This window comes from Melanotaenia boesemani, chromosome 8 (assembly GCF_017639745.1).
Source record: "Melanotaenia boesemani isolate fMelBoe1 chromosome 8, fMelBoe1.pri, whole genome shotgun sequence".
NCBI lineage: Eukaryota > Metazoa > Chordata > Actinopteri > Atheriniformes > Melanotaeniidae > Melanotaenia > Melanotaenia boesemani.
The window spans coordinates 30,178,792-30,194,799 of NC_055689.1; the positions used below are offsets into that span (position 1 = coordinate 30,178,792).

General features: G+C 38.1%; 1 protein-coding gene across 2 annotated transcripts in view; it reads right to left on the bottom strand.

Moving 5' to 3' along the window:
* Positions 1-16,008, bottom strand: part of LOC121643841 (receptor-type tyrosine-protein phosphatase N2-like) — a 252,573-nt gene that overhangs the window by 77,242 nt on the left and 159,323 nt on the right. The gene's annotated exons all lie outside the window — the stretch shown is intronic.

Below are 16,008 nucleotides of genomic sequence, written 5' to 3' on the forward strand. Positions count from 1 at the left end.
CAGAACAATAAATATAAAAGTAATGTAAAATTTCAGTAAGAGTTGCAGCCCACAGTTTGTGACACAGGTGTTCATCCATCTGGTTGGAAAATGGCTGCATGGTCATTTAATGATCAGTAATTTATAAATTAATGACAGGTGTAGGAAGTTCCACCGAACAAAGGTAAACATCAATGTCTGAGATTGAATTCAGTGTCAACACACCTAATTCTTAACTATGTTAGTTGTTGGGCAACTTGTAATTAAAGCTGTTTTTGCATTGTAATGACTTTTCTTCTCATAAGCTTATCACGGTGTATCACAGCATTTCTCTCTTGCATTTAACCATGTTTTAACATAGTTTACATCTACATTTTCAGGTTAGGTGGAATAGACGTACCCCTCAAACATGTTGGTCAAAGCCCCCTTGACATTCTGTAGTGAAAGTAAAATATTTAATTGTGTATTTTAGAATCATGCAACTTTTTGAGGGAGTACTGGAACATCTGCTTCGTAGATGGACAAATGTATTCTAGTAAGAGAAGTGTACTTCATCATTTATTGCTGATCACTAAGATTTTTTTAGGTTTTAAATGTAGATGTGCAGTCAGTGTGCTGGAAGGGTTTTGACAAGGTACCAGTTACTTAAACACTAAAGGTTAAAGACACTTTTTAAAAGAATTTAAGAATTTGTCCCAAACAATTAATTCAGATTTGGTTACTTTAATGTTTTTGTTTATTTTTACATTTCAATACATGTCAGGTCATTGCAGAGTTCACCCCCCCACCACAGTCTCTTTGTTGTCAACATGTCCGAGCTGAATCACTACTTCCACTGCCCTTGTCAGTACTGAAACAGCTAAATGTAATATGAACTTCATCATGGCAGCTATGGGCGGAGTACTGTACGTATTCCAGTTGACCTTGTTTGAATGCTGAAATAATGTCATGGTTTATGCATCTTCTTTGTATTTAATCAGATATTTTACTGAGGTTCAAAATACATACATGTGAGTTTTCAAATATACTGCCAAAACTAAAAGTAAAAACATAGAGTTTTTGGTCTCCAACAGAATTCCATTGTTGATAATTGATGGAAATGCATCTTAAAAGCTTCGTGTCTACTTAAATGAAAAGCCAGATGAGCAGATTAATTCATGTTCTATTTATCTGATTTAAAAACTTAAATAGAGTAAATTGCAGCTCTGTTAAATCTGCAAAATCCCATAGCTATAGTAGAGCTCATTTTGGTTGACTATATTTTATTTAATGTTTTTTTATTTAAATGAACATGTTTGTTATAACATGAGCACTTGGCACCAGGACACACTAGGTCACAGTTTGATGGGCAACTTTGTAGTCGTATCATCAAACTTGCGGCTGCATGTCTTGGACACTCGGGTGAAGAGAGGAGTAGAGCTGTCAACTGATCATCACTTGTAGAGCTTCAACCATATCCTGGGTGAGGCGGGGGACATTAAGTCTGAGTGAACTGTGTTCCATGCTTCTATTGTTGAGGCGGCCAACTGCAGCTGTGGCCGTAAGGTCGTCAGTGCCTATCGCGGTGGAAATCCCCAAACTCGTTGGTGGACACCAGCAGTGAGGGTTGCCATGAAGCTGAAGGAGGAGTCCGGTCGGGCTTTTTTGGCCTGTGGGACTTCAGAAGCAGCTGATGGGTATTGGCAGGCTAAGCAGAACACGGCTTTGGCGGTTGCTGAGGCAAAAACTCGGGCATGGGAGGAGTTTGGAGAAGCCATAAAGAATGACTTCTGGACAGCTTCGAGCCATTCCTTAAATGGATGTTGTTGAGCTGTCTTTGTTGACACACCTCTGCAGCATTGCCCGGACATTAGGGACAGTTACCATGGACTGGCAGACTGGGATGGTGGCCCCCTCTTCAAATAGGGGAAATGGAGGGTGTGCTCCAACTACAGGGGGACCACACTCCTCAGCCTCCCTGGTAAGGTCTATTCAGGGGCCCTGGAGAGGAGAGTCCATCAGAACCTCGGATTGAGGAGCACCAGTGTAGTTTTTGTCCCGGTTGTGGAACAGTGGACCAGCTTTGTGGACTTGGACAGGGCATTCGTCTGTGGCCCCTGGAGACTCCTGTGGGGGGTGCTGCAGGAGTATGGAGTGCTGTAACCCTCCACGCTCCACTCAAGAGGAGTCAGATGAAGTAACTTGGCATTTTGGCCTGGATGCCATCCTGGTGAGGTGTTCCAGGCATGTCCCACCGGGAAGAGAACCCGGGGAAGACCCAGGACACACTGCAGGGACTACATATCTCGACTGACTTGGGAACCCCATTGGGATACCCCCGGACAAGGCGGCAAATGTGGCCAGCGAGATAAAAGTCTGGGCTTCTATGCTTAGGTGGCTGCCCCTGTGACCCCAGATAAGCAGTAGAAAATGGATGGATGGATGTTTGTTAGATCAGCATAATGATTTTAAGTTTATTCAACATACCTAGTTCATTTAGTTTTTAATCTTCCTAGTTTAATCTGATTTACTCAAATGTTGTTGTTTGAATTAAGTATATCTTACATTTTAGACCTCACTAACCCAGTTATGTGGAACCAGTTGACATAACTGGATTAAGGAAATATAACATTTAATTTCTTAGAGTGTATAGTCAAACATGATTCTGCAAACAGAAAGTGGCTCCATATTGCGAAGTTGCTTATTCCATCATAATGTTGCCTTGAAAACAAATAACATCACCACCACAGCATGCCCTCTCAGAAATATTTTATCTTGAGAGTGTGTGACAGCGGCAGAGCTCCAGACTTATTTCAACAACTCAATCAGAACAGTTGAGTGTATCTGCCACCTGGCTGGAGAAGCAATGACATTTTGAAAGAGCTTGTTTTGTCTGGAAGCCCAGTGAAATTTTTTCTGTTTCTCTGCCTCCCTAAAAAACAGCAAAAAAGAAATAGTTTTTTTCCTGATAGAGGGAGGAAAGAAGGGATGGATTGCTCTCCTTCAACCGTCACCTTTATCAGCCATCTTCTCCATTGCTCTGAGAGTCATGCCTCAAAGCCCTGCAAAATAAATGGAGGGTTATTTTCTTCAGAATTGCAAACTGAGGGGAAGTGATAACTATGACTTTTCTCACATCATTGAAGTCATTTTTACATAGTGCTCGTGGGTCCCTGTGGATTGTTTTCATCCCTCTGTGTAACAAATAAATGTGAGATAGATGTGCAGACAGCTTTGTGCTGTGCAGCAGGCCTGCAGCCAACGTGGAAGGTTACTGTCATGATTCTAAAAATCCTGTCATAAAAGAACATTTAGGACGTCCTTAAGAAATTTCCAACATTGTTTTATTTTGTACTCCTTCTGTGCATCCTTATAAAATACTGACCCACTCTAATATGCAGTCTATATATAAGGAAAACACCCCCAGAACAATCAACTGCCTACATACTGCACAAAAGAATGAGAAAAATCTAACAAAACTGAACCTATTAAAACCAAAAATACATACATTTAAAGACTTAGTTGACCTCAAAATAGTTAAACTTATATACAGAGGGAAAAACAAGCATTGCTCCACAATATTCCGAATGTTTTCCAAGTATGACAAAAAAAAAACATGCTGAAGTGAGAGGTAACTATGTTTTAGTCACAGGCCTCCAGTAAACAGAGTTTCTGTGTTGGATATATTGCACTGAGAAAAAAACAAAAACAAAAACAAAACAAACAACAAAAAAAAAGGTCTAAAATTGCCAATGTTCACACCATTCTTTAAAACTATTCTTTTAAAATAATTAAGTGCAATTATAAACTGGCTTATTTTCTCAATAACTTTGGCTATATATGGGAGATTCTGATTGGCTGGTAACTTTAGAAAATTATTAGCCACTTCCTTCCTTCTTTCCACACTGCTCAGTATAATAAATGGTATAACTGTATAAACTCAGATTTATTGGTATAAAAACACATATTTTGTGTTCATATTTTATTTTTTATATAAAGGAGTTGGTGTCCATAGATGTAAAACTTGTACCTGCTCCGTTTTTAGACCTGAATTTTCATTAGTGTAATATCAACCTCACTGATGTATCTTGGCTTTTTTTTCATTATTATTATTATTTCATGTTTGGAATAAATCATAAGAAGAGAAAGTCAACCAATATTCACCTCAAGGAGTCACTTATATGTGTCTCCTTTTGTTGATCCATTTTATCTTCATGAGCAACAAATCAGTGTTATACCTGAGTCCAGAGGGTGGTGATAATACAACTAAAACTGGTCACATTTAAGGTTAAAAAAGATTAAAAATGTAATGTCTGCTTACTTGGATTGCTTACCATTCCAACCAATATTCTCAAATACTGTAGCTAACTATCCAAATATTAACAATGACAGGGATGATTTGTATGCATGCAGTGCAACTAAAACAATTTTGCTTTGTTCTCCATCACTGTGCTTCCTTATATACATGAACAGCACTGATCAGGGATCAGAAAAATATAAAACAGCTTGGTGCATCTTATGTATGGCTTTATGTGCTAAAGTGACTGCAGCTTGCAGAAAAATAAAACAGCACTTGGCTAGTTTTGTTCAAAGTTGGATCATCTCATCAGGGATCAAACTGTACAAGTGGCAGAAATCCAACTTCCTGACATAATTACATGATTTGGGTGGATTTACACTATTTTAACATCTGATTGCAATAAGTCTTAATATCACTACTTCGACATGTCCAACAATCTTAAATGCATTGCTGCAACATCTGCTTTCTCAGGATAAATATTTACTTGAACCACTAAGGATGTGTGAACACTGTTTAAATGCTTCACAAGTTGTTAAATCATGCCTGTGTGTGTAGTTGCAGTGCAACAACATGCTTCCCAGATTAGCTTATTAAAAGAGTTTCAATGCAGCACTGTGCTGTAAAAAGTGTAGGTTTTCCCTCTTCCACATTCAATCACCTACGTATCTGGCTGCTGCCAGCCAGTGAGTATGTTGGTCATGCTCGTGTGTGTGCTTGTATGTGAGTAAGTGCAAGGGCCTGATTGCATGCATTCAGCAGTATGTGCGTGTGTACGTGTGAACTCTGTTCTGTGTGCAAAGGTTAGGAGTTGATGAGGAGGTGTGTAGCTGTGATGAATTTGTGTCTGAATCACTTCAGTGTATTTTTTCTATGTCTGTAGAAAACGTATTTACAGGAACATGTTCCTCTTCACATTTTTTATTTTCTATTTTAAGCTCAAAAAAACTTATATTGCCTTAAAAACTACAAAAACAGAGGAATATGATAGAAATGGAGGGTTTGTCCTAATCTGTGGCACAGAAACATTAGCCTACTTTCCAGCTGACCGTGCAGCACAATCCTGACAATTCTACCAGACAAGTCAGTGATCACAAAGTGCCCCATAAGGAGCCCTTTGCTTACATAGCATAAAGTCTACAAGGAAATCTGAAAGCAGCCATGTTGACAAGGACACAAGTATTCAGATTAAAACCCTGATCAGAGTGAAAATGCTTCACGTGAACATAATCTAAGGACTTCGATCCAATCACACAGACCATTCAGACCAAAATTCTGTCCTAATTGAGAAGAGTGGGTTGTGCCAATTGTTTCAATCTGCAGGCATCTAAACACATATTCTGAAATTAGGGTAGAAATAATCTTTACTGCACATACCTGTTACATCAGTCGTGCATCAACATAACTAAAGCTGTACTTAACGTTACGGCGAGTGGAAGACATGGCAGGACTAAAACAGAACTCGTGATATTAATACTTTAAGATTTTAAAGGAATTTAAAATTGCTTCTCCGCATGTCAGAACTGATTCTGTTCTGGTTTTCTATGCATCCAGTTGGATGCATAGAATGTAGTCCTAATGTAGGACTACAGTTTGGGCTGGCCTGGGTGACCCTTAGTCATCTTTTTAATGATGCTGCTATAGGCTGAGGCTGCTGGGAAACATCTTGCAACGCATCGAGCGCCTCCCTCCATTTTTCTCTCTTTGCACTTTACTCTCCATGTATAAATATGTCACTGTGGTTATTCATTTGTGTTTATTTCTTTCTTTCTCAGCCGTTGTCTCTGGCTTAGGGTTATTCTTTATTCGTGTTAAAAGGGTTGCTTTTTTATTCCTTTTTACAGTCATCTACCGCCCTGTGGATGCTCAAGATGAAGGACTGAAGAAAAGATTTAAAGCAATCTATTGGTTTTCTTAGCTAGGCAATTTTTTTTATTAATTGGCTTAAATAAACAATTATAAATTGGAATAATGTGGATCGTATAATGAATTTTTATTAATTGGATTACAATTGATTGGATTGAATTGGACTGAGTCTGTAATAGTATTATTTAGATAGCAGATAAAACAGACAGGAGCAGAGGAGGGATATGCATTGAACCCCAGGTTGGCCTGGAATTAAAATGAGGACGCACTGATGACATTTGCACCTGCATGTTCTCCATCCTCACAGTCTGCGATGCACTGAATTTTCGTACAATTAGAATATTCAACAAAAATGACTGTGATGTATCTGTACTGTTAGTTTGACTTATTTTAAAGACAAGAACCCACCAAGTTACCTACATTAGCTTTCAGACTCTGATCCATATGTGTTTGACTGGTCTGACAATTTAACTGCAAGCTGCTTCTTGGGATGTTCATCAGCTGATTCTGGCATTTGCATTCACACCGTGCAGATGCTTGCATGGTGCCATTAGCTTCATTTGACAAGGCTGTTCACAACCAGCCGTGGAATATTAAATACTTTTGGCCCAGAGAGCACATACTACAGAGACGAAGTGACCCTGCCTGAGGGAACTGTTATTTATACAACGACCAGGATTCTCTGCAGCATCATTTAGTCGCCATTCATCAAAGTCATTTCTTCTTCTCCAAAGCGCCAGGAAATCATGGATGAGGTCACAATTTTCACAGCAGGAGAAGAGAAAAGGCTAATCTTTGAGGGGGGTACAAAAAATGTGAACAATTATTCATCATTCACAACCCTATGATTCAAGACCCATGTCAATGTCATGGCAACAACCCCCTGGACCCAAGTGCTCCCCCTGCAGCTCCCAATGCATCCCACCTATCTCTCAAATGTGCATCTCTAGTTTGGTTTGGTCTAAACATGACTGTCAAGCATTCCTATGAGTGTGCACAAGGGCTGCTTGAGACTCGCACCTCCTCCTCCTCTGGCACAGATTCTCTCAGTCTGTCCTCAGTGCTGCAAGCCATCCATTCTTCAGAACTAATGGTACAGAGTTACAGTGATGTAGGTAAAATAAGGTAAGTCAGAGCAAGCATCTAAGCATGATTCATTGAGCTCATGCTGCAGTGTGCTGTACTTTAAAGCCATCTGCAAGTGTAAAACATCCTCACACAGCTGCTGTGAGCATTGTTGGTAGCAGCTGTTGAACGAATATGATGCATCTCTTCAACTGAAACTACAAATAATGAACATATTACACAACTTGCTTATTAACTAGGTTATATATGATAGGCAACATGATCTCAAACGCCTAAATAAAGGTCCTCATAAGAATGTTTATGCTTCTTTATAAATGTGTTGCAAAGTAAAAGATATACACAATCACGGCTCGAATTACGCCAGGGCTTTAGGGGGAACCTTATTTTCACAACTTTGCACATCACATGCACATGCATATATATCGGTGTCGGTAGCGCAGTCAAAAATATGGTTACTATAAAAATAAATCGTTCTGCTACTACTTGATGCAGCTTGTTTAACCAGAAACGGGGACGGAAAGTTCTTTTAACAACCACAAAAAGGAAGCATATGAAGTGGTTGTTGTTGCATAGACGCTCACAGCATGCTGCTGTGCACGGTGCTGAAGGAAACCGAACAAATTACCTGCGTCATTTGGAAGATTTTATTAATTCAATTAAATAAATGAATAAACACACAAACCTGACAAATTAGTGCTATTCTTTTCAACATCAGGAAACTTTCTGAAATATTAAATGCAACCTGAAAGTGGACTATTTTTGGGCTCCCCCTCAATTCAAACTGGGAATATTTCAGCTCTCCAACTGACCAAATATGAACATCTAGGCCCAGATTTCCTCAGCTTGGCATGTAACGCGACACAATGTCATGTGTCCATTTCTTATGGTGATGCCCTAGAACTCTGCTGATCTACAAACAGGCACAGACAGCTCATTTTTAGTAATGACCAGAGCAGCCTATCAGCAGCAGTGTACATCAGTGTATCGGATATGAGCACAAACCTGTTTGGCTGTTCAGTTTAAATATTTTAGATGTGACCTTTGGTTTAGATAAAGAAGAAAAAAAAATCTGTTTTATCATATTTACTCCAGGCGAGTCTGCTACTAAATATTCAGCTATTGATGCAGTTTGATTCCGACTTCTGGAATATTTATTATTCCTCATTAAACCTGCAGTATGTCTTTTATTCCTCTGCACTTGGGACAACACCAATGAAACTGTGGAAAATAAGCTCTAAAGGTTTGGTGCATCTATCGAAGGAAAACAAGCATATAGTCGAAAAATCTAAAGATGAAAAGCTGCAAAAAGTTTTAGAGGTTATGTGGCACCTTCTAGTTTGAGCTTCCAGGTTGCTGGAAATTTTGTCCAGTCACTAAACAAGAACATGGCTTGGCAGGTGTTTTTTCTTTACAAATTCCAAATGGAGACCATCTTCCTTCACACATTTTCCTCCTGATGAGTCCTTACTGTGACACACCCAGATCAAGCACCACAATTTTACTGAGAAATGATCACAGCCCTAAATAAGGAAAAATAAAGTATAAAGGAAAAACAAAATGAAAAGGAAGGAAAAAAAGAAGAATGCAACAAAGCGAGACAAAACAAGATCTAAGAAGTGTGCTCATGAGGTTGATGTGTCAGTCAGGACAAAGTACAGAAAACTTTTTCATTTGGTTTTGAAAATGCTAACAGAGGTCCATAGAAAAATCTGATTTCCCAAACACAGAGCAGCAAAGCACCACGGTAACATTTCATGTAGATGTTAATCCAGTGGACCTACATAACCACAAAACAGTTGTGCAGCACAGTGAACTTCAACTTTTTCAGCCTAGTTTAGCTTATTTTGGTATATTTCATTCAACCGCTGCAGATTTTGTGTATGTAGGGAAAAGGAAACGGCTACGTATACAGTATGCATTAAAACAAGGCTAGGTGCTATCTAGGAGTGGTGGACTGGTTAGGTTGGATGTCAGAAAAGAGACACCAGCTGAAGTTGTATAATGTATGCAGTCCTCGGTGAAACATTTTCATAGATAAGAGTTCTTAAAAGTAAAAACAAAAAAAAGCATCACCAAAAGTAAATGAGGCAAAAACAAAAAGAAGAAAAACTGAGCTTCAGGTTAGTTGATAGACAAAATACATCAAAAACCAAGAGAGGAAAATACTCAGCGCAGAAAGAAACTGAAATAAAATAAAATAAAAAAAAAACACAATTCATTCATTGCAGAAATAAAGCCATTCATTGTTTGTCTATAATGAAAGGATGACCTTGTAAGGAAGGAAAATGAGTGTGCCCCACGAGACCAGCATGATTTATTAAACCTTACACCTTCAGAAGTAATAAAAAAAAAGTCCTAAAGGAAGGAGAACCATTTTGTTTAACTGGATTCATGCCTGTACAACTTTCTAGTAAAGTTCAGTAACTCTTCTTATTAAAACTGTTCAAATTTACATGAAGTAGGTCCCAGCTTCATCTTGGACCTGGCTGCTCTCTGAGAATCCCTTTTTATGAAGTGACCGCCTGTTTGTTCTGAAAGCGTGGACCTGTGGCAGTGGGCCAGGCTGCCAGTCTCACCCCCACCACGCTCCAATATCCCAGCGTCCTGCCCGACACTGTCACTGAGCTCATAGTGTCCTTACTGCGTCCCGACTTAAGGTAACGGCTCCAATTTCACAGTTTAATTACGGCTAATCAGAGGAAAGCGAGCCAAAGCTAATGAAATGGCGTGTGCTGGCCGCCAGCACTCACTGGGAGAAAAGTGTGGTGGTGAGGATTTACACACCAACTGGATGGTTTGATCCCAGCCAGAGGGCAGCGAGGATGAAGGCAGGAGCTGCAAGTTTACGGTAAATGATCTTCAGAGTGACAGCTTGGCTTTAAATGCTAATAAACATGAATGAGAATTAAATAAATATTAAGTTATGATGATCTGAGGTTCCTGGATCCTGTCCTCTCAGTTTGGTGCATTTATGATCAGCATGAACCTGAAAAAACGGTTCATCAGGTCAAATATGAACAACGAGGAAGAAATATATAAACATTTCACATACAAGAATAAACTACTGCAGTTTCATCCAGTGGCCTGTCTTCCCTGTCAGATCAAGATTATTACATAAAATGAAATGTATCAATATATATTGCACCATAAAGACCAACCAAAACAAGGGACATAATTAATTACTAACAGTACTTTTTAGAAATAACACACAGGTCAACAGTAATCAAGCCTTTTCTCAGCTGCACATCATTCTATCAAGTCTTGACATTGAAATAAACACACAACAGAAACTATTTACATGTATATATACATACATAAAACATGGAGGAGCATTATTTTTGTTGTTTTCAAACACAGAACTTACTGTTCACTTGTGATCTTTGCTCCTCCTGATTGGACATTACTGTCAATTTAAGCTCTCTGATTGGTGAAAAGTTTGACATACAGTGATTTGTCCAGATCAGAATCGGGGTCTCTTAGCAACATAGTAATGGTAGTGATGTTTTTATTATAAAAATGTGATTATTAATGTTGTTATCATAGATCACTCATTGTGGATTCACTATTTAGATCACGATTTAACCTATGTAGTTACACACTATTGTTCCTGAAAAAAACAATTTAAGTGAAAGCGATCGGGGCGCCAGAGATTTAGAAGAGTTGTAAGGGCTCAGAATTAAGATGATTAAAAATCATATGTAAATAAATAACAGGGGCACATTTATTTAGATCTGTTTGTTGTTGTTGGAATAAAAAAAAGTAAATTGTGGGATATTTTCTATGGTAAATTTAAGAGGTAAATACAGACAATTCCGGGGCTTTTATGCATTATTCAGGAGTTCAAATAAGATTCAGCCTATCCTGAATTTATTTAAATGTTTGACAAGTGACCCCTCTGAGCCACCATACATTTGAATTCCATCCAGAATGACATATTTGCTTTTTTCTTCTGCATCAACTTATCTCTTTATGCCAAACAATGAAAAGAATTCAGGGTTAATTAGATCCTAAAAATCAGTGATCCTCTCATTCTTAACGTGTTGCTTCAACATTGCAGCAGGACATCCACCTGGAAACTGTCAGCAATGTTCCACGGATCTTTGATCAGCTGCTGAAACTGTTTTCGCTCTTCGTGGCAGATTGGCTGGAACGAGACTTCTTTTTTTATTTTTTTACTGTAGAAAAGTGAAATTATCAAAAATTCATCTGACCTCATTTTTGCCACATATTACAAATATCTACAATATACAGTTTATACGTGCCTCTCAAATTCTGTCTGATCTCACAGCATGAGATACTTGTTACTTAACTCTAGCTGCCCATCTTATTTCCTTCGAACAGCTTTGTTGTATTTTGCCCTTTTACTAATGATCAACACTGAACTACCAGTCCTGCACTCTTGTGACCTGCTATCCCTCCACACTGTGCTTGTAAATCTGATCTGCATGCCACAAAGAAAGAAAGAAAAATCAATATTTTACATTGACTGTGAAGAACCTTGGAGTAACACATAAAACACGCCTCCTTCCATTACATGATATTGCCAAAATAAAAACATCCTTTCTCGTAGCTTCATATACTAGACTACTGCAATGTTATTTTGGCTGGTTGTCCAAACATTTGTCTCAATAACTTTCATTTGATCCAAAACACTGCTGCTAGAGTGATGACTAGTACCACCACATTGCCCCCATCTTGGCTTCCATTAGCTTGTTAAGTCCACAATACATTTTACAATATTAACTTTAAGTTTACTGTTACCTCCAACTTGTTTTTGTGACCAGTTCTATCATTTGTATATCAAGTTAAGCACTTGATTAGCTTGAAAAAGTGCTATATGAATAAAGATTGGTCGATTGATAGAGACCACAAAATGACAGTTTTATAATAAAAAGCTCAAATGTTGTACAATTACTTTCAGGTGACTTCCTCACCTTGAAGTGATAGGAATGCTCCACCTCATAAAAAACTGCCTGGAAATACTTTAACATCTCACAGTGTCTAACCTCAAATATACTGATATTTCAGACTTTTCTAGGCTTTGATATCTTGAACTCGGTGATTTTAAAATCCGCTGCCTATCAACAGTATCAGATATGAGGATGTCTACTGAATTTCAACTTGAAAAAAGCCAAAAGGCTCAAAGTGTTGATTCATTAGAGTGCTGTGAGTGTGTTTCTACGTTTGTGAAAAATCCAGTTTTACTCCAGATTAAGTGCCTTTTCCTTTAGTTTGTCCATTTAAATATAAACATGTAGCACTAAATCTCACACACACATTTTAAAAATTAGTGATTAGATACATTTTGTGGTGTCAGATAAACAAGAAGCATCAGCTGAAGTTTTGATTTTCACTGCAGTTAATCAACTTTTCTTTGTGCCATTTTCTAACTGATGGCAATCAGCCGCACGTGACAGACATAAAATACAGGTATTCATCCATTACACTCAGCATTGCTCTCATTTCATGGCTGGTGTATGTTAGAAACTGGCAGTTTAAATACTATCAAACCACAGGACAAACATCCTGCATTGACAAAGACTGTCAGTGCCTGAGCTCAAAGGGAGACGTACCTTAAATGACCTTTTAGAGATAACAGATAAAACTCCATCAACGTTCAGATTTTATTTTTCTGTTTTTTTTTTACAGTAGCACAAAACTATCAATTTGCTGGAATCTACAATCATGTTTTATCTTTGTTTCTTTCAGAGGGGGGGTTATAGCAGGGAGGACTGCAGCGTTTGGGGGACTGACTATAAAGCAGCCATTGCAATCTTTTCAAAGTATTCATCACCTGATAAAAGCTGCCAAGGTCAGACCTGTGGGAGATTGCTCGATCGAAAACATTATTTGTGCACCAGGTTGTTTGCCTGGAGAGCACTTTTGAAGGTGCAAAACTGCTTGAAAACAGCAGCGGAGGTAGTTGAAGTGCAATAATGTCTTGTGCATTAAACTTTTTTTTTTTTTTAAATCTCAGGAGTTGATAGCTTAGTGGTCCAAGAAAACCATGGAAGCAGAATCCTGGTTGCTATCCCTCTGATGTTTGGTGTCTCACTCTGAACAAAGTCATGAAGGAATGAAACGACACACAGAAGATAATGCCTACTGTTTACAACAACAAAATTATGTGTTTGCAAAGCTTTCGCATTAGAAGTGTCAGAAATGACATACCCAAAATAAATGGGGCATATCTGCACAACTACAATGGATTCTAAGGGCTATATCCAAACCCTGGTCTCAGACATGTAAGATTACTACATATTCAAGAGATGTGGTAAAAACATCTTAGGAGTTAATAACTTAGTGGTCCAAGAAGCAAAATTCCCATTTTCCCCCTGATCTTTTGTGTTTCATGAGGGGATGAGATGGCACACAGACGATAATACAAACTGTTTTCAGCAAAAAAATCATGTGTTTGTAAAGTTTTCTGTAAATGCTCTCAAACAAATGTGTTACTACTAATAAGCATGTTCAGAAAAACTGTATATGCTGGGCTTCTAGGGCTGAATGATTAATCAATTTAAAATTGATATTACAATTTAAAACGTTGCAGCAAACTGCAAAGAGGTGCAATTAATTTTAATGTTACACTGTCTAGGTTTAAATTTTTTGTCTGATGTTCAGGTCAATGAAGCAACATTTTTTGACATGTGTCCCCTGTGTTCCCCTACCTATGTGCACACGTCTGTGTATGTGCATTGGGGTGGAACTCCACTGTGTGTAATACAGTAAACATAGAAATAACATGCTGGGCTGTAAATAAGATAAATATCAGATTGTTGAGTTCTTACTGCAAGGACAAAATATAAAAATGTTCTATGTAACCTTCAGGCTTAAGTGTTTTAGCCACAGGTTGCATCTTGCTGTTGGTAAATAGTCGTTCATATCTCAACTTTTTGTCCTTGCATTATAATAAAGAGTAGTTTATATTTTGATGTCCTCTCATGTGGTAATCCTTCATTTTGTGTTACAAACATATTTCTCTGTGATCACTGAATGAAAGCTGGAATTGCAATATTTATCCGAAAAATCACTATATATAATTGTTTTTATTCCAGGTCACATGGGAACTGATTTTTTTTTTTTCCAACCAATCAACGCATTGCAGTGTGTCAAGCTCCACCTTTTTGGGTTGGACTGTAAAGTTTATTAGCAGACTCAAGTCCATATGGTTAGTTACACCTAATAATGGCTAATTCGGCATCCATCTTGCATCCTGTCTCTTCTCTGTGCTGTCTCCTGCAGTCTCATGTTGACTCTTGTCTTATCTCTTGCTCTGCCACCTTTTCTTTTCCTCACTTCCACTGATGTCTTTCTTTGCTGAGTCAGTTATGGTGCACGTTGGAAAAATGGCCACTGTGTTGATATCCATTTGCTGGCATGTGACATTGAGCCATAAAGCAAAATGCGTTTATAGAATGATGCCCCAGGATGGAGAAAAAAAAGTTGTGAAGCGTGTTTTTTTTAGTTTTGGGATGTTGCCAGGCAACCACAGCTACAGGAATGTACATGCTAAATGTCAATGTGCCATCAAAACGAGTCAGAATCAGAATTTCAGGGTCAAAAAGTTATGTAGCTGCTTTAAGGAACCTCATTCTTTTCTTCATATGTTTAAAGTTATCTGCCGGTGTGTTATCGTCTTTGTGCAAACGTTCATACCCTAACATAAGTCTTCTACTTTTGTTAATTTCCTCTAGACTTCCATTTTTTTCTACTGTTGATGTGCTGTTGTAAAATCTTGATGTAACTTGTTAAAAATCACACACACATGGTTATTTGCCCCAGACATTACCATCTACAGTGAACCAAATTCATGTTTAAAATCTGCATTTGCAACTATCGGGGGATGTTTTCAGCTTAAGTGAGCCATAGGACTTTCCTCGCAGATGCTGAAGTTAGCGTCTAGCTTCGGACTGCTGTTGATTTCCTGATGGTTGTTAAGGCTTAGGAAGCACAATCACATGGTTTTAGAAAAGAAGAAGAAGAAAAAAAAACAGTACTCACAAAATAAAAAACTAAAATGAAAAACGGATAACATCTGCTGACAATTTTCCATAAACTCTGCCAGCATATTTCCATAATGTCACCACTAACAATGACAATAAAAAAACAATTTTCTCAAAACCCATGTTAAATCATTTTAAACATCTCAGCTGGGAAGTGCAAAATTAATTCTAATGTCTCAAGTGAACAGATGTAGATATTCTTGAGTTTTGTTGCTTTCATTTTTGGATTAACCTCCTTTTACTTTACATCACATCTCATAGTAAATCAAAGTAGACCCACCGGTGTGAATCACTCAGCTATCATCAGCATAGAAATCCATTTCCTACTGTTTAGGATCAGCAGGAAAACACATGAGCCAACAGTGATGTGAAAAACTGAGAAATCATTTGTGCTAATTACTCACCACACTGCTCATGCTGTGATTGAGAACAGCTATATTAGACAACTCAAACACACCAAACAACAGTAATATGTATTTAAGTAGCCCATTATATGCACAAAGAAAAGCAACAGGTGAGAGGCAACAAAACAAAATAGAGGTCAGGTCTGCTGCTGTGACTGGAAACGTGAGGAAACAAAAGCAAAGATGAGAATTAATTCTATGTGTGAGCAATTAGCTTATCAACGTGGCATGACTGATCACTAATTATAACCAACAAACACACGTCGAGCATCTTTCAAACACATTTGAAAGTTTTAACCTGAATAATAAACATTTAGGCACTAGAGAGATTAACTTAAAAGTATGAAGGCAGAATCATAAGAAAAACAGAGCGAGGAATACACTAAAGGAG